A 22,771-nucleotide genomic window follows, 5' to 3' on the forward strand; every position below is an offset into this window, starting at 1 on the left:
GACGCAACTTTCCTCCAGGAACTTTTTTCACTAATGAGCGAAGGGGTCAGCGGTGGAGTTTGACCTTTTGTTGGGTTGCAGACGACATAAGCGGCGCTGCGGCGCGAGGAGTCACCGGGTGAAGAGGAAAAGTTTTCCACTTCTCCAGCCTCGTTTGCTTGATGCAGGTTGAAACGGCTGCTGTCGCCTCACACACCGAGCATCAGCTGGAAACATCGACCACTCCTCACAGGTCGCATAAAATAAAGGAAACAGGATTTTATAACAGCTACTGGCTAAAATAAGAATAAACCTCAAAGCTGGAATAAAGCGAATACGTGAGACTCTCCTCTAAAATCACTCCATTATGGACGGAGCAGTCTGATTACTGCTGCTGCCGCTAGTCTAGAGGAGCGGAGGGGTTTTCTGTGAGGCTTTGTGAGAGCAAGCGTTTAGGCACCCTGAATGGTTGCCATGGCGATTAAATGATTTCTCAAACATGCATGAAAGAGTCAAGGAAACACTGCAGGTAAGATTGTGATGAAGGAATAATATCATTAAATGATGTAAACTTTAAAAATGTTGACTTTATTTAATATTTAATCCCTTTAATTTCTAGTCAGCATTGAGTTTATCTCAGTTTTCTTAAATAAGATTTTTTATAATATTCCTGATCAAAATAAGAAAATAAAAAAACAAACAGGAATGTCAGATGGCAGGGTGATGAGAGAACAGGATGAAAAGATGGAGAAAGGTTAAAAAAGAAGATCTAAAGGAAACAAGGAGGAGGAAAAAGGCCAAAGCAGAGGAAGTTCAAAGGCTGAGAGGGAAACTGAAGGACGGCGATGATGAAGATCAACAGGAACATCCTGTTCTCTCCCTAAATGTCAGTCAATCAAGCAGCGCTGGCGTTCGCCTCGTCTCCCCGACGGATCGACAGCTTGTTTTCTCCGACAGCGGAGCAGGAGGCCGACGTTAAGAGACGACTGCTTTAAAAACACATCCGCTTCAAAACGTCTGTCAGAAGACGAGCAGGAACACGACGAAGAATGGAACAGGTTTGGGCGCAGCGCCGTCTGAACATCTCAAGGTTTAGACTTAATAAATCAGACTCAAGTGTTTCACTAAAACTCCAATAAACAAGAAGTCAATTAAAATCCCACATCAGTAAGTTTATGTTAAAAAACAGAAGTTTGTTGGACGTGACATCATCCTCCAACCACTTCCTGTCGTCTTCTTCATAGTTTACGCCAGTAGTAACATCCGGTTTGACTTGCTGGCCTGGTTCTGCAGAAGGTCAGCGATCCGTTTGAGGCTTTCTGCTGCCTGATCACCTGAGTCTGGTGCTGCTGCTGCTGAGACGTTCAGGTTTGATTCATGCAACATGCTTTATGTTTAGAATATGAATCGTTACATCAGAGCAGAGAGTTAGCATAGATTTAGAAATAAGTCACAGTAAAGAATTAAAACAAAATGTTCCCTAAAACATCCCACAGATTCATTCACACAGAAAGAAGACCTTTGACCTTTGCAGCAATGCAGACTCATTAAATCTGTGTGGTGAAAAAGGGAGGGATGCTGAAGTAGAGGATCTGATCACTGTTCACTATGATGGATGGAAGAAGGTTTGAACTTCCTCTGTTTGAGCTCCTGTGAGATTTGGGGTCATAGGTCAGGTGCTATTTGAGATGCTAATCAGCTGCTAACAGTTTCCTAAGACACATTTATAAAGGCTTTAAGGAAGCTGGTTGTTTATTTATGTTCAGCCTGAGAAATGAACTTTTCCAGGTTCAAACTGCTTGATTCTAAAATGTCTGCCTCTGATTCCCTGCGGTCCTTGGCCCTGATAGAACCGGGTCAGGCTGAGCCTCCGCTGCAGTTTCTCTCCCTTTCAGTGTTTTTGAGTTGATTAAAAATTTTCCGTGCAGCTGCTGCGCTCCGACCCGAACGCTGAAAGGATCCGGGCCGCTGGCCGCCCTCCGCCCCGGGGGGCTTTTACTCAGCCGACCTCATCCGAGAGCAGAACCCGACACAGGAAGCGCTCCTCCGACAACCTGTCACACACACACACACACACACACTCGCTCTGAGTCACCCACAGCCTCCGGTGTGTTTTCAGGTGTGTGTGTCGCCACCAACACCACCGCTGTCAATCAGCAGAGCGAGCGGCGCGCGGCCTCTTCTTTCTCCTCTGGTGCGGCTAACACACAAATACACATGTAGCTGCTTCACCTGCTGCGGCGCCGCCGCTGATGGACACTCTGCTGCTGATTACCGGCCTCTGCCTCTGCCTCTCTCCCCGTCGCTCTTCGACACAAAATGTGCACCTTGCTTCCAGCAAAGGTTTATTTTCCACTTTTACTGAAATGCAACATCACCCTGTTTCCTGCTCCAGTCAACGCCGCGCCGGCAGACAAGAGCGCGGGGTAATAACACGGAACAAACAGGAAACCTTCCTCCTGCCCCACAAACAGCAGAGCAGAGACTCCGACAGCAGCTCAATCACATCCCATCATTAGAAAACTGCAGGAAAGTTACAGACTGGAGGAAGGAAAACTCACATTTTAAGATCTTAGGATTTTTCTCTAAATACATGGGCATCTCTCATGTCAAAAATTTGCTAGAAAAAAACTGAAAGTTCGAGGAAATTCTCAGAAATCAAAAAAAAAAAAAACGTTTCTAGAAAATTTTGGATTAATTTCTTTCTTCTTTTTTTTTTTTTTTTTTTTAGCAAATGTTTGACTTGAAACCCAGAAGTTTCCATGTTTTCTCAAGTAAATTTCTAAAATCAATGTAAAATATGTTCAGAGTTTCGGACCTCAGAAATTGTTTTGGTGAAGTTGAACCGGGTTTAGAACCAGAACATGCATCTGCAGTCAAACACAGTGGTGGTAGGGTGGTGCTCTGGGCTGCTTCAGTAGAGCAGTGAGTTCTGCTCAGAAAGTCCAGTTATGAAAATGTGTTTTATTTTTAGTCCTGATGAATTTAAGTCATAAATGATCAAACAGAAACTTTGTTTGTTCTCATTAAGCTAAACTTTGCTTCACCTTTCCCTGACAGCAACATTCCTGCTACCAGCGAGCCTCGTTAAAGTTGGATCAGATCCGAATTTATTATGTTTGCAGATTTTTAAACCTCAGAAGACCCGACCATCGAGGTTCAGGAGAAACGTCACAGGAAAGGCAAACGATCAGTGAAGCAACATTGCAGCAGAAGCAGGTTCACAGCAGCTGAAGATCAAATATCCACTTCGAAATCCATTTCATGTCGAAATCTATCAGAGGTCAGAGGTCAGCTTCTATGGATACATTCCTAGAGAGCTCCTCCACCTCCTGGCTTAAAGAAAGTTCAGGTCGGAGACAAACAGGAAGAGAGGATGAAAGAGGAGTGTGACTGCAACAGCAAAACAACGTTAGCTAACGACGGCCAGCAGAGCGACGTTAGCTAACGACAGCCAGCAGAGCGACGTTAGCTAACGACTGCCAGCAGAGCGACGTTAGCTAACGAGGGCCAGCAGAGCGACGTTAGCTAACGAGGGCCAGCAGAGCGACGTTAGCTAACGACAGCCAGCAGAGCGACGTTAGCTAACGACAGCCAGCAGAGCGACGTTAGCTAACGACTGCCAGCAGAGCGAAGTTAGCTAACGAGGGCCAGCAGAGCGACGTTAGCTAACGAGGGCCAGCAGAGCGACGTTAGCTAACGACGGCCAGCAGAGCGACGTTAGCTAACGACAGCCAGCAGAGCGACGTTAGCTAACGACTGCCAGCAGAGCGACGTTAGCTAACGACAGCCAGCAGAGCGACGTTAGCTAACGACTGCCAGCAGAGCGACGTTAGCTAACGAGGGCCAGCAGAGCGACGTTAGCTAACGACGGCCAGCAGAGCGACGTTAGGTAACGACAGCCAGCAGAGCGACGTTAGCTAACGACTGCCAGCAGAGCGACGTTAGCTAACGAGGGCCAGCAGAGCGACGTTAGCAAACGACAGCCAGCAGAGCGACGTTAGCTAACGACGGCCAGCAGAGCGACGTTAGCTAACGACGGCCAGCAAAGCGACGTTAGCTAACGACGGCCAGCAGAGCGACGTTAGCTAACGACGGCCAGCAGAGCGACGTTAGCTAACGACGGCCAGCAGAGCGACGTTAGCTAACGACGGCCAGCAGAGCGACGTTAGCTAACGACTGCCAGCAGAGCGACGTTAGCTAACGACTGTCAGCAGAGCGACGTTAGCTAACGACTGCCAGCAGAGCGACGTTAGCTAACGACTGCCAGCAGAGCAACGTTAGCTAACGACGGCCAGCAGAGCGACGTTAGCTAACAACTGCCAGCAGAGCGACGTTAGCTAACGACGGCCAGAAGAGCGACGTTAGCTAACAAGGGCCAGCAAAACAACGTTAGCTAACGACTGCCAGAAGAGCGACGTTAGCTAACGAGGGCCAGCAGAGCGACGTTAGCTAACGACGGCCAGCAGAGCGACGTTAGGTAACGACAGCCAGCAGAGAGATGTTAGCTAATGACGGCCAGCAGAGCAACGTTAGCTAACAGCGGCCAGCAGAGCGACGTTAGCTAACGACGGCCAGCAGAGCAACGTTAGCTAACGACAGCCAGCAGAGCAACGTTAGCTAGCTAATGACAGCCAGCAGAGCAACGTTAGCTAGCTAATGACAGCCAGCAGAGCAATGTTAGCTAGCTAATGACAGCCAGCAGAGCAATGTTAGCTAGCTAATGACAGCCAGCTGAGCAACGTTAGCTAACGACAGCCAGCAGAGCAACGTTAGCTAACGACAGCCAGCAAAGCAACGTTAGCTAACGACAACTAGCAGAGCAACGTTAGCTAACGACAGCCAGAAGAGCAACGTTAGCTAGCTAATGACAGCCAGCAGAGCAACGTTAGCTAGCTAATGACAGCCAGCAGAGCAACGTTAGCTAACGACAGCCAGCAGAGCAACATTAGCTAGCTAATGACAGCCAGCAGAGCAACGTTAGCTAACAGCGGCCAGCAGAGCGAAGTTAGCTAATGACAGCCAGCAGAGCGACATTAGCTAACGACGGCCAGCAGAGCGACGTTAGCTAGCTAACGACAGCCAGAAGAGCAACGTTAGCTAGCTAATGACAGCCAGAAGAGAAACGTTAGCTAGCTAATGACAGCCAGCAGAGCAACGTTAGCTAACAGCGGCCAGCAGAGCGACGTTAGCTAACAAGAAGCTAACAAATGATGTCCGTGTCTTTAATGACAGGATGTGAGTCTGAGGCCTGGCAGGCTGATTACAGGAACTGCTGAATAAATAAAAAAGGACAATCAGAACTAAGTGAGAATCTTCTGTGACAAAATGTTCAGCAAAGAAAAAAAACTGTTGATTACCCTGTTATTTTTTTTTACCAATGTGTCTGCTGCGTTTAACGAGACTGGCTGTCTAATATATCTCACCAATTAGAGGAAAACACAGCAACATGCAATCAGCTGTGTCAGCTGCAACAGTTTTCCCACAAACCTCCTGGCCTTCACACCTGTCACTGCAGGCGGACAAACATTTGCCTCCGCTGCTCATCTCGCTTTATTGTTTCTTTGTCTGCAGGAAGGATGAAGAGCGAAGGATGAACAAGAGACTGCAGACAAAAGCAAGAATACAAAGTAAGAGTGGAAACAGCCCCGAGGGAGGCCTTGTCAGATAAACAATGAGACACAATTAAATGACATTATTATAGAAAAATGGCTGCAGCCATGAGGGAGCGAAGGAGAGCCACATTTACATCCTTCATTAGGAAACGTGGCTGTTTGAGACGGAAACGTTCCTGGTGCTAGGCATCCTTCTCACTCTGGAGCGCTGACAGAGCCGCTCCATCATGGCCGTCCCTCACTGCCACGCTTCCAGCTCAAATGCCCACAGAAAGAAAGCTGGATGCATTGAAGCATTCTCCAAACTAATAAACCTGCTCTGGACTTAGCCCGTCTTAGTCTGAAGTGTCATTAGAAGTGGCAGGCAGCCAGTGAGGCCTTAAGACGCTGCCGCGCTCACCGCCGCTAATCCCCGCCAACAAAGTAAGCGGCTAAATGAATATATCAGGGAATAATACATGCAAACGTTCTCCCACACGCAGCGTCGCAGGAGGTGATGCAGAAAGGCCGCGCTCCAACACTTCAAAGCGTCAGCGGAAATGCAAAGTCATGTAAACGGCAATCCGCCTTAAAAAGTAATCCGACATTCTGACAGCAGCACTGAGAAAACATCTGACAAAGAAACGCAGACGGGGAGAATTTCCTCAAGGAGAAATAAAGGCTGGAGCTGAGCAACGCTGCAGAGTGGCAGGATGCCTGCTGCCGCTCCCAGGAACCTCCTGCTGGGAGGAAGAGGTTCCTGGGATCAGGAGGTTCCTGGGATCAGGAAGAGGTTCCTGGGATCAGGAGGTTCCTGGGATCAGGAGGAGGTTCCCGGGATCAGGAGGTTCCTGGGATCAGGAGGTTCCTGGGATCAGGAGGAGGTTCACCTTTAGTTTATTGGACCAAAGTAATGCCGTTGGTTCAATCATCTGGTTTCTGCTGCTGACAGAGAAAATGCTGATTTTCCGTCTCCAGCTGAAATTTGATCTTACATGAAAAATCTTTTCCTTCTGGATCCTCAGAAACTGAAATTAAAGGTAAAATTCTTCCTTCCGGTTTAAGTTCGTAGAACTTCCTGCTTCGTCAGCCTGTAAAGTCACATGATGGTTGTTCATGTGATTTGTCTTCAGCTTTTAGTTAATAAATCTTATTCTTGATTCTTGTTAACCTCATATTCCAAGTAAATTTAGATTATAGATTATAATTCATAAATTAGATTCTTCTTATATGAAAGAAAATGCAATTCATCCTAAATATTGATTTTCAGATCTTACAGGTCAAAGTGTCAGAAGGTCAAGAACTGGTTTCCATTTGGCTGTTGTCAAAATTCCCCAGCGATCAATAAAAGATCCAACCTGGAGGAGCAGATCGGATTTATTCCCCGTTTCGTCTCAACTTCTTTTCTCTTCCACCTTGTTGTGAACCCACTGAGGCATTTCAGATATTCTTTCAAAACACTCATAGCTATCACCTCTTTTCATGTGCAAGTGTTTATATCTGTCATCATCTCACTTTTTCTTCCCTCCACTTCTTTCTCTCGCTGCTCCCAGTGTGAGTTTCTCTTTGAAATGCTTTTTAATTAGCACATACAACACACAGCCGGGGTTAAATTAAATTGCTAAGATACAAGGGGGTTGAGGTCAACTCTCTGCAAAGACCGTTAGCGCAGATAATTGGAAGAAATCCTTTTTTTCCTCCTTCCCCTTCCACTTTTGCTAAATATCCATAATCAGAATGACAGCGGATTGCACACAGATAGTTTGGCAGGGTGGCTGTGTGCTCAGGCAAAGACACCTTATGAAATATGAATTTATTTTTAGAGCTGGAGGAAGACGAGTAATTAGGAGTGTAGAGAGAAAATCACTTTCATGTTTTCTCTCGCTCCGTCTCTGCGCCAGCCTCCCTGCACCTGGGAAACATCTCTCTGTAAAACCGATATATCTGGGCTTGTATCGGCTTTATGAAATATAGGAAGACGCACTTCCTTGACTGCACAATAACTGTGACTTATCAGTGCTGCGCTGGTTGTCAAAACAAAGCTTTTAGGGAATTAATGCTGTTGACTTATGGCTGGTTTTGATTCATGAAAGCCAGAGAATATTTGTTTCCAATAGCTGCAACAGAAAACAACGACCTGCTGGGATTCTGTTAACCGTCTGCAGAGGAAACGTAAAACATGGGCCAGCAGGGGGCGACACCGCTGGTAGAGACAACTAAATGTCAGAGAAACCCGTCTTCATATCGAACAGAACCGTTTCAAACAACCACATAGGGAAGGTCAGAAACCCAGAACACAGTTGGACGGGCTTTCAGCCGGGGAGGAGCGCACACACCTCCAAACTGCACACACCTCCAAACTGCACACACCTCCAAACTGCACACACCTCCAAGCTGCACACACCTCCAAACTGCACACACCTCCAAACTGCACACACCTCCAAGCTGCACACACCTCCAAGCTGCACACACCTCCAAACTGCACACACCTCCAAACTGCACCATGTTAGTGTTTGATTGCTGAATGTTGTCATAAATAAAACCCTGAGATCAGAACAGCATTGAAGATAAAGGAGGAGGTGAAGGAACAGAGAATTTAGAAAAGTTGATTCTTAAAACTCAACTAGTTTGGAGTTTTGCAACAAATTCATGTCCATGATGACGAGAACAAAACTGTCGTGACTTTTCCTTATTTTATATTTCCTTCTGCACAACCTGATGGCAGAAGATTGAGGGACTTAAACTTTGTTGCTCTTGGAACAATAAAGATTCATCTTATCTCATCTCTGAGGCCCAATAACCTGAATAGACGGATGAATGGATGAAATATTTTCTATGCTGCGTTTTCTTTTTCCATTGGAACAATTGAAAACCTTTAAACGAGTTCAGAGTTTTCTAGGCGACGTAGGAATCAGGAAATTTATCTGCTTTTTAAAAGAACTTTTAAAAAACAGATCTAAATGTTTTTTCTACCAGAGTTTAGTAAAAATAAACTTTTAGAGGTATTTTTAATACACTGTACTTTTATTTCTAATCTTACTTGGTAAAATGAAGCAGATTTATTTTCACTTTATTAGAAATGTTGATAGTTTACCAAGATTGTTTACTAACATGCTTCATTCTTCAGATTCATGTTGGTTGTATTTTGAAGGTTTAACCATGAGGTAGATTAATTAAAATAACGCTTTGCTACTTTTAAAAATATAAAATCTCAAAAAATAATGCTTCATTTCTAGCATCCATCAAATCTGTGCAGCACAATCTGAGCTGTAAAAACCCAAAGAAACATGAAAAAATCAGCTGCTAAATAAAGTAAACAGAGAGCAGAAGATGTCTGCAACAGCAGAGAGAGGGGGAGGAAAAATGAGAGAGCAGTATGTCAGCATGATAACACCTCTAAAAGTCACTGAAATGCCAGGTCATCCTGCTCGACGGGAGAATCAAACCGCAGCGCCTGAGAGCGCCTTGCAGCATCGTGCTAACACACACGGAGCAGCAGCAACCCGGCTGCCTGTCAGCGACTGTTCAAGTGTGCAACAATAGTTTGTGCCTCTCCTCTCCTCTCTGATGATTATTCCTCTAACAAGCCTCTTACAGTAGGAGGATGACGCTGCTGCAGCCGGGTGCGACCCACTCTGAGCCGCTCTCTGGCTTTGTGCTGCTGCTGCTGCTGCTGCTGCTGCTGCCACATTGTCTCACCAAGAGGTGGGTGGGAGGATGATGAAGAGAACGAGTGTTAAAAATTTATTTCTGCTTTATTAATATTTCACACAAATGGATGCAACGTGCAAAGCGGTGACGACACTGCTCACCGGAAAAAGCCTCCGCGGCGCTCCTCCTGCCAAACAAATCGCCCCGACTGGCTGGACTTGAACTAGGCCGATCCGATCCCATTCTCCTCTCACATCATTTATTACCCATCAGTAAACTTTGAAGAAATCTGCAGCAGCTGAAATACGAGCGGTCTGCTGGGACTGGATGCCGAACACCAGAATCAGACATGGAGCTGCTGAGAACACCATAACTTTCACAAGACAGAAAAACTTTGGCTGCTGAGGACAATCTGTGAAATTAGAGAACAGACACCGGAGAGAGAACCTCACACAGATGATAAGGAATAATCACTAAAGCTGAAAGAATATAAATCCAAATATAAATCCAACCAGCATTCAGCTTCTATGCACCACAGATCTGGAACAAACTTCCAGAAAACTGAAAAACAGCCGAAACACTGAGATCCTTTAAATCCAGACTGAAAACCAGCTGGTTGGAGTTGCTATGGAAACATATTCCATGTGTGTTGGTGACTTTGATGATGCATTAGATGAAATATAATGTTTATAAATGTTTTTCATGATTGATGTAAAGCCCTTCAAACTGTTCCTTTCACTGCGTGGCTCCATGAACCTTTAAAACGTCCAAACAGGAACGTCTGGTGAAAATGGATCATCTCTGGCTCTTCCAACCGGACAGTAATCCAGAACTTCTGACCAAATGTTTCAAGCTGGACCTGCTGCTCTTCATGGGGCAAAGAGCTCAGCACGTGGTCATAATGTTGTGCCAGATCAAGAACTACAAAGCCTCTATATTTACAGTAATGTTTGAAGTGTTGCTGAAGTAAACTAATCAGTTTTCACACTAAATAATGTTTATAGTCGACTCATTCCTGGAGCTTCAAGGCCCAGAAACACAAAACCTGAGAGGTTTGTTCTGCAGGTTCTGGGTTCTGGACCCCAGAGGTGGAGGAAGAGGAGGCGTCGCCACAAAGAGAAGGAGAAGAAGAAGAAGAAGTTCTCAGTGGAATCAACGCGGCTCATTAGAGCGGCGGAGGGAAGAACTGTGAAGAGCGCAGCTTGTTTGGAACCTGAAGTCGCTAATTAAACGGCTTCAGCGGCTCAGAAAGGATGTTAGGAAGCTCAACCTGTCACAAGACAAACAATAAAGGCTGAGCTAAAATAAAATAATTCTGTTTTCATCTCAAAGTCTGCAGAGGAGATCCAGGTGGTTCAGGAACCAGTTGGAGATTCTGACTATTTTTAATTCAGTTTCAGACATTTAGTTGTTAATTATCAAAGTAAACCTTTAATCTTTAAATCATTCACCGTCGTTTCTACTCACTCTGAGGCGGACGGCTGCTGGAAAAGAGACGCATCGAAACGAGGCAGATCACAGAAGTTGTTTGGTGAATTAAATCTTTATCCCAAACAGGAAGCCGTTTCCAGAGCCTCTGAGATCATTTCGTTTTAAACCAAAACGAAAAACAGAAAAGAAAAGAGCTTTTCAATGCAACAACCTCTTCCAAACCCGTCAAGGTAAACGAGAACTGGAACTTTAAATTACTGAATCGTCTGCAACATGAGGAGACAAGGACAGGATTTAATAAGTTTAAGCTTCTTCCATTCCAGGTAGAGCAGTGAGGAAGAAAAACTCCTGATTTTATACATATTTTATGTTTTTTACTCCCATTTTCTAATCATGTTTAACATAAACCAACCAACCAACCAATCAATCGTCCTTCACCTTTCAATAAATAGATTTTTGTAACTGCAGTTATCAAGTCCAACTTCTTTCACTGGAAATGCTGCTGTTACTTTGTTTAAGCCATATTTCCACACATCTAAAAATATTTTCTTTACTTCAAAAAACAAATGAAGTGTTACTTTTGCACACCTTTTTTATGCTTACTGCTTTATTTTTTCTCTTTTTCTTCCCAACTGATCATCTGATAACTCAATGAGAGCGCCTCCTCTGGCCAAAATAATTATTACGAGAATGAATCTGAAATAGGTCAGGCTGCCCTCCTGTTGGAGCCACTCGAGAGTTAAAGGAAGGTTCATGAATGACGGCAAAGCGTCTGCATCGTAGAATAAATTTCCGTAAATCATTACCGCATTAAAGTTGGAACAATTTTAAAATAGTAAAAATCAAAATCATTTTTTATGCTTAGTTATTGTTTCCTCTTGAGGCCAGTCGGTCTACAGATCATTACACCATCATCACATTCACTATCAGCTGAATCAGTCAGAAAGTAGGTCAGGCTGCCTTCCTGTTGGAGCCACTTCAGATATTTAAAACGACAAACTAAAGAATCTCAACTTATTTCATGTTGATCAAGACTAAAAATATAGAAAACAAATGAGAATCAGGATTACAGTTTAAGATTTAAAATCATTTTTCAACTTCAGGAAAGATTTTCACCCAGAACAACGTAATTATTCTACAACTCAAGCATCAAAACCCAAGTGTGGTGATAAATTTATAGCTGCCAGTAAAAAAGCTGTTTGTAACAAAGGTCATTTCCACAGACAGATTTGATTGGCTGTTGGCGCCTTTTGGAGCCAAAAGCCCAGATTTCCTTCCCTGACATAAATCTGCTGAATCTGAATCAGTGCGCTGCTGCCACACTAACCTGGACTAAACATGGAAAATATTACATATTTTAATTAAATATGATTTTAATCAAATATGTAATACCTTCCATGTTTTCCACCTGACAACAGAAACCATCAGAAACCATAACTCAACATTTCTATGACAGATTTTGTTCTTTATTGCAGCATGAATAAAAAGTGAGAATAAGACGGCGTGCATCAGCAGAGCCTGGGTTTGCACGGTTCCACCAACGTGTGCGTTTTGGATTTTTACTGCTAACAAAGGGCGCAACTGGCCGCCTGGCCGCCGCTTCCTGCTCACCGACTTGGCCTTTGAGATTGGGAGAAGTCTAATGAGTTTCTTCCCTCTCTCCAGTCTTGCCGCTTATTCACACTCACACACATAGAGACAAGGACTAATGAGTGTGTCTCGCTCTTTCCTCATTAGCCACACGGGGTCTTATCGCAGGCATCAAACGCAAGGCACCGCCACCCATGACAGGAAGAGAAAAAGCAGGAAAGATACTCTCCCCTCGTCTCTCTTTCCCCCTCTGAGGTTAAAACATTTTATTATGTGGCCACATCCAAGCTCTGACTAATACAAGGGAGGGAAGAAAGAGCCCAAATGCACTTAGGCATCTCCCTCTCTCCAAGACGTTGACTAAGTTAGATCCCAGCCAAGATCTTCCATCTCCTCTTTCCGTGGGCTGATGGAGGCTATTGTTGCTATGGCAGTGATGCATATCTCGCCATGTAGAAATGGAAAGGTGGTAGGAGTAAGTTGACAGGGAATTAGAGTGTGTGGCCGCCAGCTCAACCCCTCAGAGTCGGACTGAACTCGATATAGCCTCCTGACGCAGTGCAGAATGTATGCGCTGCAAAAAATTAAAAAACATCCCCGAATGCTTCCAGGAGTTTCAGAAAGTCAGCCAGGAGTTGTTCTTCCACTTGGAGGGTTTCTTCTGACAGAAACATCAACATGACAGCTGGCTGTGACGCACAAAACGTGTCACTGCAGTCAGGAAGGCGGCGCTGAAGGGAGGAAATGAATTAGACGAAGGCATTCATTTTGTTTTTCAGACGACGAGTTTGTCAAAAAATCTGATGGAGTTAAAAAGAAGCCTGAAGATGGGGGCGGCTTGGTGAGCGGAGTGACTGAAGGGTCTACGCGACACGCCTGGAGCTTCTGCAGAGTCATTAAAGCAGATTTGTCACATTAACAAAGGAGAAGGGATCGGCCCTTTTAAAGCGGAAAGATAAAGACGCTGCAACACAAAGAGGCAGGGAGGAGGAAGAACGGCAGCTTTAGACACGAGGGAGGAGACGAGGAAGAGGAGACAGAGACAGATGGACGAAGAACATTAGCTTGGATGAAGAAGATCGCCTAGGAAAGTTTGATTTTCTTTTTCTGGAAACTAAAAGCAGCTCTTTGTTGGGTCGTTTTTGATGAGTTTAGAGAGTTTTTTTGTTTATGCAGCAGAGCGATAATTATACCATCACAACTGGGGAGTTTCCTACAATTAGACAACAGGCCTGGGCAATAAAAGGTGTGTTCTTCAATAACCGGATGATTAAAATGTTGACAGAAACTACAAGCAGTGGAGCTACTTAAATAATGATCAGATATCCGTTAAACTGATTCATTCTGCTTCCTTCAGCAGGTCCGGATCCGTCTCTGGCCTGTGACCAACATGTGAACGTTGCATGTTAGGCTCCCTTTAAGATGGAAAACACAACAGAGAGTTTTCCATTTGTTAACAGATCTAAAGACCCTGAACCTTAAATTAAAGAAATTCAAGCTCAGGTAAGAAAAGCAGCCAGACAGATGAATCCCTTCGGTTTGGGCCGGTTCTGTTTCACTGAACTCTTTAAGCAGCAAAGCCAAGAGCTGCCAGACCAGCAACGTGTCGACTTGTCATCTCCCTCCATAAATAGCCCCGAGATGCCGGCTTCGTCATTGTGGTGAGAGCAGTTCACAGTGTTATTTTCAGAATTTCACTTTCACCACATGACAATCTTTGTGCTTTCCTTCACAGACTGCTGACGTCGCTTCCACCTGCAGCCTGCTTTGCTTTTCATGGGTCCCATTAAATCCCATCCGCTCCTCTTTCTTCCCTTCGTTTCATGTTGGTTTAACACGAGGAAAGATCAGAGGAAGTGAAGCTTTTTGGGGCTGCTGTGTGTCGTAAAGGTGTTAAAGTAAGACTTCACAGCCAATGCTAGCTGTTAACATCCATGTAAAATGATCTGGAGAGGATAGAAAACCATTTGGAAAATTGATTTTTTTCTGAATTATATAATAACGTCTCCAATTTACAAAGACCTGAATTCTATTGATCCTGTTTTTATTGTTCAGGTTGAATCAGGAGCTTCTGCACATTCACACCGAGTGAGATTTTAAAGATTTATTTGAAATGTCCTTCATCCAGGTTGGGAAAATTATACAGCAAACAAGTTTGATACTTTTAAAAACTAGAAACGTCCTGAGGAACGTTAATCATTTGGACTCAACGTCTTCAGATCATGTTTCTCCATTTCCACATGAAGTTGTTTTCTATTTCATGAGGTCGCCTCTGCAGAAACATACCCCCACAGCATGATGCAGCCCCCTCCATACTTCAGTTAGGATGGTACATTATGTCCCATCAGTTCCAGAGGACAAGCCTCCAGAATAAAAGCCTTCGTCCCTCTGGACGTTTCCATTTTAATGTTGGAGTAACGGATCCTTCCCATCAGAGCCTTTCAGTCCAGGTCGGTGCAGAACTTAATGGTTTTACTCTGTTTAACTCAGATTTAGGTTTATTTCCCACATTCACAAGAAGCAAACATTCAGATGGAAAAACAACGAAGCAAAATCCGATAATAAATCCATTAATAATAATAAATCCTCCAGACGTTTCCTCTGTCCTTTAATCATCAGTAACAAAGAAGTGGATAGAAATAATCTTCAGTCATCATCGTCTGGGTTTCCAAATTTAAAGTCGCAGTAATCTCAGAGTTTATAAACTTCTGTGTTTAAAGAAATTAAAAATTAAAAAATATTTTTGTGATCCTATTTTAGCTGAAGAACAAGCCAGGAACTGAGACACTACTGATGAGGTTTAAACTGAACATCTGACCCTGTCGCTGTGGTTCCTGTACAATTTGAGGTTGTTTATCGTCGACCCTAAAAACCTTTTGAAGAAATTGCCGTGGCGTTTTAGCAGATATCAGCTGGATGTGTTTCCATCGTAGCTCCTGGCTTTGGACTCTCAGACGTCGCTGCGTCTCGTCTCCATCCTATTCCGCCTCGCCAGACGAGCCTCAGCGCGCTACATTTCCTTTTCTCTACCTGTTAAGATGTTAAACTGTCTTCGGTTTCCTGCTCCGTCGACTCCTTGATCCTTTGATGACCTAATCATGCTAAAAAAAAAAAAATGCAAAGAGGCTCTCTTGAAAGGAGAGGATAAGGACTACATCTCAAATAATACACCTCTGCAGATGGATTTGATAGAGCCGGGAATGATGGGGGCTTTTTTCTCCTCCTCTGCAACCTTTTGCTCTCTTTAGAGTTGCATTTGTGAAATGAATCTCCTGGCTGAAGAGGAGGAAGAGGAGGAAGAGGAAGAGAGGGCTGAGGCGTGTTTTAGACTCTGATTATAGCCAGGCTGTTGTCTCCCCTGGCTGGTTAGGATTGGAGGCTTTGACTTTCAGCTGAAATCACGGAGCATTTCTGCCCTTTAGGCAGATTTAGATGAAACCTAAAGCTAACAGCCTTTATCACATCCAGTCTCAAACATCCGATGCCTGCTGCCTCCTCGTGAAGGATTTGAGAAAGAAAATACCTTAAGCTCCCCGTGTCTCTCCAGCACACACAGACAGAGGTTGATAATGATGACATAGCTTGTCAAAATCTGGCACCTTTAACCTTGGATATCGGCGTTATTGCTTTCCGGCGTTACCTCGGCTGTGGATACAGTGGGTGGTTAAGTTGCCATCATCGGCTGGAAGCGGGGATAAGGCAGCCGCAGTATCTCTTCCATCTTGACGAGCCTTGAGAGACTTTCTGCTATAAACCAGCTCGCCTTCGGAGGAGATGCATCATCCTGCGAAGCCTCAACAGGCAGCTGCAGGCGGGTTAGCGCTGCACTGATGGGCCCCCTGCTCTGCTAATAGATTCATTCATTCCCACTAATAAAACCCAAATCATCATACAAATGAGACCTAATAGGGAGACAGCAATTTGCAGCACAAAAAATGGATTTCAGTCAAATAATAAAAGTCGTTAAAATAATTTGTTTGCGACAGGGCAAGGTAAAAAATTATTTCCCCACTTGAGTTAATGCTTTTCTTTCAATGTCTACAATTAAACCGGCAATTATGAGAGTTTATGACTGAATGATTGAGTCATTTCTGATGCCCCACAGATCTACAAAAACCAATCACATCCATGTTTGTCTAGTTATGAGCAGAAATGCAGAAAAGATACAGGTTACAATCATCCCCAAGCTACAGTACAGTCGGCCCAAAGCTACAAGGTACAGTCGGCCCAAAGCTACAAGATACAGTCGGCCCAAAGCTACAAGATACAGTCGGCCCAAAGCTACAAGATACAGTCGGCCCAAAGCTACAAGATACAGTCGGCCCAAAGCTACAAGATACAGTCGGCTACAAGATACAGTCGGCCCAAAGCTACAAGGTACAGTCGGCCCAAAGCTACAAGGTACAGTCGGCCCAAAGCTACAAGGTACAGTCATTAAAGCTACAAGAGATACAGTCAAAGCTACAAGATACAGTCAAGCTACAAGATACAGTAGATACAGTCATTAAGCTACAAGATACAGTCAGTCATTAAAGCTACAAGATACAGTCAAAGCTACAAGGTACAGTCATTTAAAGCTACAAGGTACAGTCATTTAAAGCTACAAGGTACAGTCATTAAAGCTACAAGATACAGTCATTAAAGCTACAAGATACAGTCATTTAAAGCTACAGGATACAGTCATTAAAGCTACAAGATACAGTCGGCCCATTAAAGCTACAAGGTACAGTCATTTAAAGCTACAAGATACAGTCATTAAAGCTACAAGGTACAGTCATTTAAAGCTACAAGGTACAGTCATTTAAAGCTACAAGATACAGTCATTTAAAGCTACAAGATACAGTCAAAAGCTACAGGATACAGTCATTTAAAGCTACAAGATACAGTCATTTAAAGCTACAAGATACAGTCATTTAAAGCTACAAGGTAGAGTCATTTAAAGCTACAGGATACAGTCATTTAAAGCTACAAGATACAGTCATTAAGAAAGCTACAAGATACAGTCATTAAAGCTACAAGATACAGTCGGCCCAAAGCTACAGGATACAGTCGGCTACAAGATATACAGTCATTAAAGCTACAAGGTACAGTCGGCCCAAAGCTACAAGATACAGTCGGCCCAAAGCTACAAGATACAGTCGGCCCAAAGCTACAAGATACAGTCGGCTACAAGATACAAGGTACAGTCGGCCCAAAGCTACAAGATACAGTCGGCTACAAGATACAGTCGGCCCAAAGCTACAAGATACAGTCGGCCCAAAGCTACAAGGTACAGTCGGCCCAAAGCTACAAGATACAGTCGGCTACAAGAAACAGTCATTAAGCTACAAGGTACAGTCATTAAAGCTACAAGGTACAGTCGGCCCAAAAGCTACAAGGTACAGTCATTTAAAGCTACAGGATACAGTCGGCCCAAAGCTACAAGATACAGTCATTAAAGCTACAAGGTACAGTCATTTAAAGCTACAGGAAACAGTCATTTAAAGCTACAGAAACAAGGCGCCCAAAGCTACAAGATACAAGATACAGTCGGCCCAAAGCTACAAGAGACAGTCGGCCCAAAGCTACAAGGTACAGTCTAATATCGGACAAATGCAGCTCTTTGTTATGCATCTGTTTTCCTAAAACAAGATTAAATAATGTAAATTCCCTGCAGAGCAATGAGCAACAACATCTTTCCTAACACTGAAGGTAACAGGGATGAAGTCGGCATCTCAAGACTCCTAATCAGATAAAATCCCAATGAGCTCCGTCTCAGTTTCCTTTTCTGCCACTTTAATTATGAATAAAGATTTCTGATTACAAGAGGAAGGACGGAGCAGAAATTAGCTGGAACTGATCTGTTTGTGTCTAATCAGAACCTTGATGGAGGTTTTAATGGAATCACATCAGCTTTGGTGAAGAATTCAGAATATTTCCTACAAGCTGAGAAATCTTCCTTAAAGACCAATTCACAGCTATTGGTATCATATTGGACTGTTCATGTGGGTGTGCAAAAATTAGTTGCCTTAGTGTGTGGCACTGAAGGCAGCACCTTAATTAACGCATGAGGTGATGTAAAATCTATGGCCCCGAGTTTAATCGCTCCTTTTCTTACATAATTAAACGATCTGAAGCCGGCGACAGTAAACAGTAAACAACAACAACTCTCCGTCCTCAGGCTTCGTTTTGTTTCTAGCCACCAAAGCTCCTCTTTGTACAGATAGAAAACATTTCAAGCTTTAGATGAGCCACACCAGCAGCTCAAACCGGTCCAGTTCCTAAAGAATCCCTCAGCGCCAGACGAGTCCTCAAAGCAAAACCAAAACATGTTTAATGGATTAATGATCTTCAACAGGAAGACTCAAACTGGTTCCCTCTGGTTTTTAAATGCAGCACCAAGTGGAACACGTCTTGGTTTGTGCTGTGAGTTTTATTTAGTATTTGATTAAACTAAAACTACCAACACCTTCTGTTATCTTAACTTCTGATTGTTTGTTTTTAAGCATTCACATTTTTTCTGTTGGGTTTTAATGACGCTCACAGTGAAACAGAGACTGCACTGGCTGCTGCAGCTCCGAGGTCAGAAAGCAACTTTATCAGCAGGTTTTATCCACAACTGAACTTTACTGTTACATTAGATAAACAACCACTTTTTTAACATGTTTCCTTCCACTAAACTTTCCAATAAAATGTTTGTCCACAGCCAAAACTTATCCTAGACTTTACTTGACCAACAGTTTGATGGAGATGTGATGCTATTACAGTCAGAAATTTACTTAAATCTGTTAAACCAAACTGAAATTTTTCATCATTTCACATAGATGCTCACTGCTCATATCTACTCCACAGAACCCCGCCTTCTTCATCATCAGTAGAGTAATACTTGCTGTTCCTTTTAGGCATGAAACCGTCAAATTGATATTATTTTAAGTTTAAAATGCACAACACATGTTGAACAAACATGAATATTTTAGATAAGTGAGGAATTAAGACAGGATTCTGAAACCTGCATTTCTGACAGGACATTTCCACAAGAAAGAGAAAGAAGATCACACCTAGAAAGCCCCAGGAGCGCCAACCCTCCAGCTGGGAGGAATGTTCAGAGGCCAGACTTGGTGAATAATGAGTAAAAGGTGAAGCAGGAGGTGGAGAATCATCAGACAGAATGCAAAAACACTGAAAGAAGTTGGAGAAGTGGGAGGTAATCTTCCTCAGAAGCAGGTTATGATGTGATGTACTGTTATCCATGTTGTTTTGATTTGCTACCTCTCAGGTTTATTATTATATCTTCTGCAAAGCTGCTCCGGCTGCCACTCAGCGCTGCACCCAATAAAGCTTGTAGTGCTCTGTGTGGAGCCACAGACTCATTCTTTTCCACAAGTAGCTATTCATATTAAAACAAGCAACAATATGAGACAGAGGACATATTAAAGTCCCCTCCCTGCTGCAGCCGTGCGTCGGTCCAAGCATTCATGGTTCTGCATGAAGCTCCAGATTTATTAAACCGGGATTCTGCTCTGACTGGAGAAAGAGAGCGAGCGAGTGAGCGAGCGTGGACGGCCCAGATGGAGACGCGCTGGCTGGCCTTCTCGCTTCATGTTGGGTGTGATGTGTGTGTGTCTGTGAGAGATCCATCACCCAATCTGCCAGCAGAGGCGGAGCCCTAAAAACTGCCTCAGAGCGGCTCTAATTGGCTTGAACGTTCATGTCATCCCTCCACCGCGTTCTGACAGATCCGGAGCTAGTCAAGCATGATCCGCCGGGCCGCTGTCTGCTCAAACCCGATGTGAACTCAACGCATCGCGCCGAGGCGATTGGACCCCGGAGAGGCCGGGTGGACGGCGGGTTGAAGCATGTAGGGAGAATTAAAGGCGTTTTCTCTGAGCTCTATCTGGCGGTAGCAGGCCTGCTCCGCGCCTCCATCTTCAACCGCTCCTCCTCCTCCTCACACAAAACGCTTCTTCACTTCCTTGATGTCGGCAATCCCTTAATCCTCTTCATGTGGCGAGGTTTCTTCCTGCACCGGCATGGCGTCCATCTCCGGCCTTCTTCATGTTTTTGTTGAGCAATAAGCTGCAGCTCCAACATTTATGTCAATATTTGCTTCATTATTCTTCCTCATATATAATAAACTGATACTGTTAATATCCAATTTATACTGTAAAGCCTCTCCTCTGGTTTGTGGACATGACGGTTTAAGGAGAGTATTAAATGCCACTTAATTATGTGATAATACTCATAAAGAGCAAACATGGGTTGATGAACAAACCTTAATAAATGCACACAAAGATCTTTGAAGTCCCTGCAGAATAATAATTGGAATTAAACTCAGGAGTGTTCTCATATTAACGCCAACATTAAAGAGACGATATCCAGAGTTAATAAGGACGCACTGATACTGTTAAACTCCCTGATTGGCTGAGAAAATTGAATGTGTGTCGCTCTGAATGTACAGAAGACCGTTTCCACGGCGACAAGCAGAAATTTCCTCCAGCGTCTGGAAATGAGATGAGAAACTTTCAGCAAAAATTCAGTCCTGAACGTCGAATTCATAGGTCAGAATGGCCTAGTCAAAGCCTACCAGCAGAATAATTAAGCTGTTTCACCAGAACAAAGTCTTAAAATGACTAGAAAAAATCATTTTAATGAGAAAAAAGCTTCTGGAGATGTCAGGATGTAATCAGCAGCTCAGTCTGGTTCTGGTTCCTTCTTTGAAATAAACTCCATAAAAAGTTCTGCTGATTTATTAATACATGAAATATTTCCTTATCTAAAGTATAACTTCACAAAATGCTACACTACTACTTCAAATTACTACTTCACTCTCCTAATAGTACGACTTCATTCTGGTCATTTTTGTTCCTGCATTATTTCAACTTTGTCATCCAACATTTTCCTCGTTTTATTTTATCGACTTTATTAATGTGACATGTTGAGTTTATCATCCTAATTAAACATGATTGGCTTTGGGCAACTTCACAAAACTCATCGCTGGACAAAATCCAGATTCTCCAAGAATTAAATCTTCAAAAACCAGAAATGCGATTAATCCAAAGAATCTATTTATTGCAGCTCTAACATGTTGATCCTGTTTTACTTCACAACACGGATCTATTTCATTCACCTTTCCATCAGCAGACTGGGAGCGGACTGGGACCGGACAGTGGAGCAGACTGGGAGCGAACTGGGACCGGACAGTGGAGTAATCAGCAGTGAACCGAACTGGGCGGTGCAACCTGGAGGAAGCTGAAGGGGGATGAAGGATGTTACCTGGGAAACCATCTGCCAGTTGTTTCACCCCTACTGGCACAAACTCATCAGAAATATTAATCAAAGTCTGATTCCTGCTCAATTACTCTGAGCAACAACAACCAAACAGCCTCAGGTGTAAAAATATGCACTTCCACATGAAAGAGGTTCCCTCAAAGACATCTGTACTCTCCCCTAGTAGAAATCTTCCTCCTCTTAGTGCGGCGATGTGAGCGTTTTCCAGCAGCACGGCGTCTTGTTAGCGCGTTGATGTGGCAGCAGGAGGCAGTTCTGAGAAACTCAAGGACTTTAGCATCCAGAAATCATCCAAACTAACGTTAATGTACCACAAACAGCCCTGACAGTCGGTTCTGATTCATACGGAAACGGAAACACGGTTGACTCGATGCTTTCTGCTGAGCTCCGGTTCCTCAGCTGAGTGCCGACAGACCAACAGCAGATTTCTGCTGGAATGACAGAAACTGCAGGAATCTGAGGTACGGCAAGCAGTTTTTATCATTTACATCACAGACTCGGCTGTAAAGATGAACACTGATCAGATGGAGGGAAGGAGAAAAGCTCAGAACGACTTTCCTTTCCACGCAACAGTTTGGTTTGCTGCTCTGGAGCCTGGATCACTGTTTTAGTCTAGACAGCAACTGCTGCTGTCCATCAATCTGGGAAGGGTCAAAGGTCATCTCCAGACGCAGACATGACAGATGAACAGCTACCAGTCAACCCAACAGATTCAGCCCAACATCAGAGAAACCACCAAAAACCCAACAGATTCAACAGGCCTCCGCTAGCAGGTCAAAGGTCAATGTGGAGCTGTTGGTGAAAACCAAACAACTGATCCAACTGTTAGGTATGGTGGAGGAGGGATGATGGTTTGGGCTGGCATCCTGACTAGACCCTGATCTCTGCAGACTGAAATGTTCCAGAGACCCAAACCCACTGAAAACAGGCTGGATCGTCTCTTCTCCATCCCCAAACTGATTAGTGAAAGCGTGTTTTCCCATGATGCTTTGTGTTGGTTTGGTGAAGCTCAGGGTCCAGCAGGTTATTTACCCAGCCTTCATCTCTGCTGGCGCTCCTCATCTCTCTGCTCTACTGTGTTATTAAAAACAAACAGCTCTATTCTCCTCAGATTACCGCTGAGCCCAGTCCAGACAAACACACAGGACTCCTGAGCAGAACCGCCCAGCCGAGCAGACCCAGAACCTGGCCTGGAGACCTCAGGACGAAACGAGAACATTTAGAACAACAAACACTGGGATTATATGGACGGAGAGCAG

The 22,771-nt window shown here is 44.0% G+C and overlaps 1 protein-coding gene across 1 annotated transcript in view; it reads right to left on the reverse strand.

Annotated features, from left to right (window-relative positions):
• celf2 (cugbp, Elav-like family member 2) overlaps positions 1-22,771 on the reverse strand; it is a 480,486-nt gene that overhangs the window by 311,475 nt on the left and 146,240 nt on the right. The gene's annotated exons all lie outside the window — the stretch shown is intronic.

The sequence above is a fragment of the Gambusia affinis genome, linkage group LG23 (genome assembly GCF_019740435.1).
Source record: "Gambusia affinis linkage group LG23, SWU_Gaff_1.0, whole genome shotgun sequence".
In the NCBI taxonomy this organism is placed as follows: Eukaryota; Metazoa; Chordata; class Actinopteri; order Cyprinodontiformes; family Poeciliidae; genus Gambusia; species Gambusia affinis.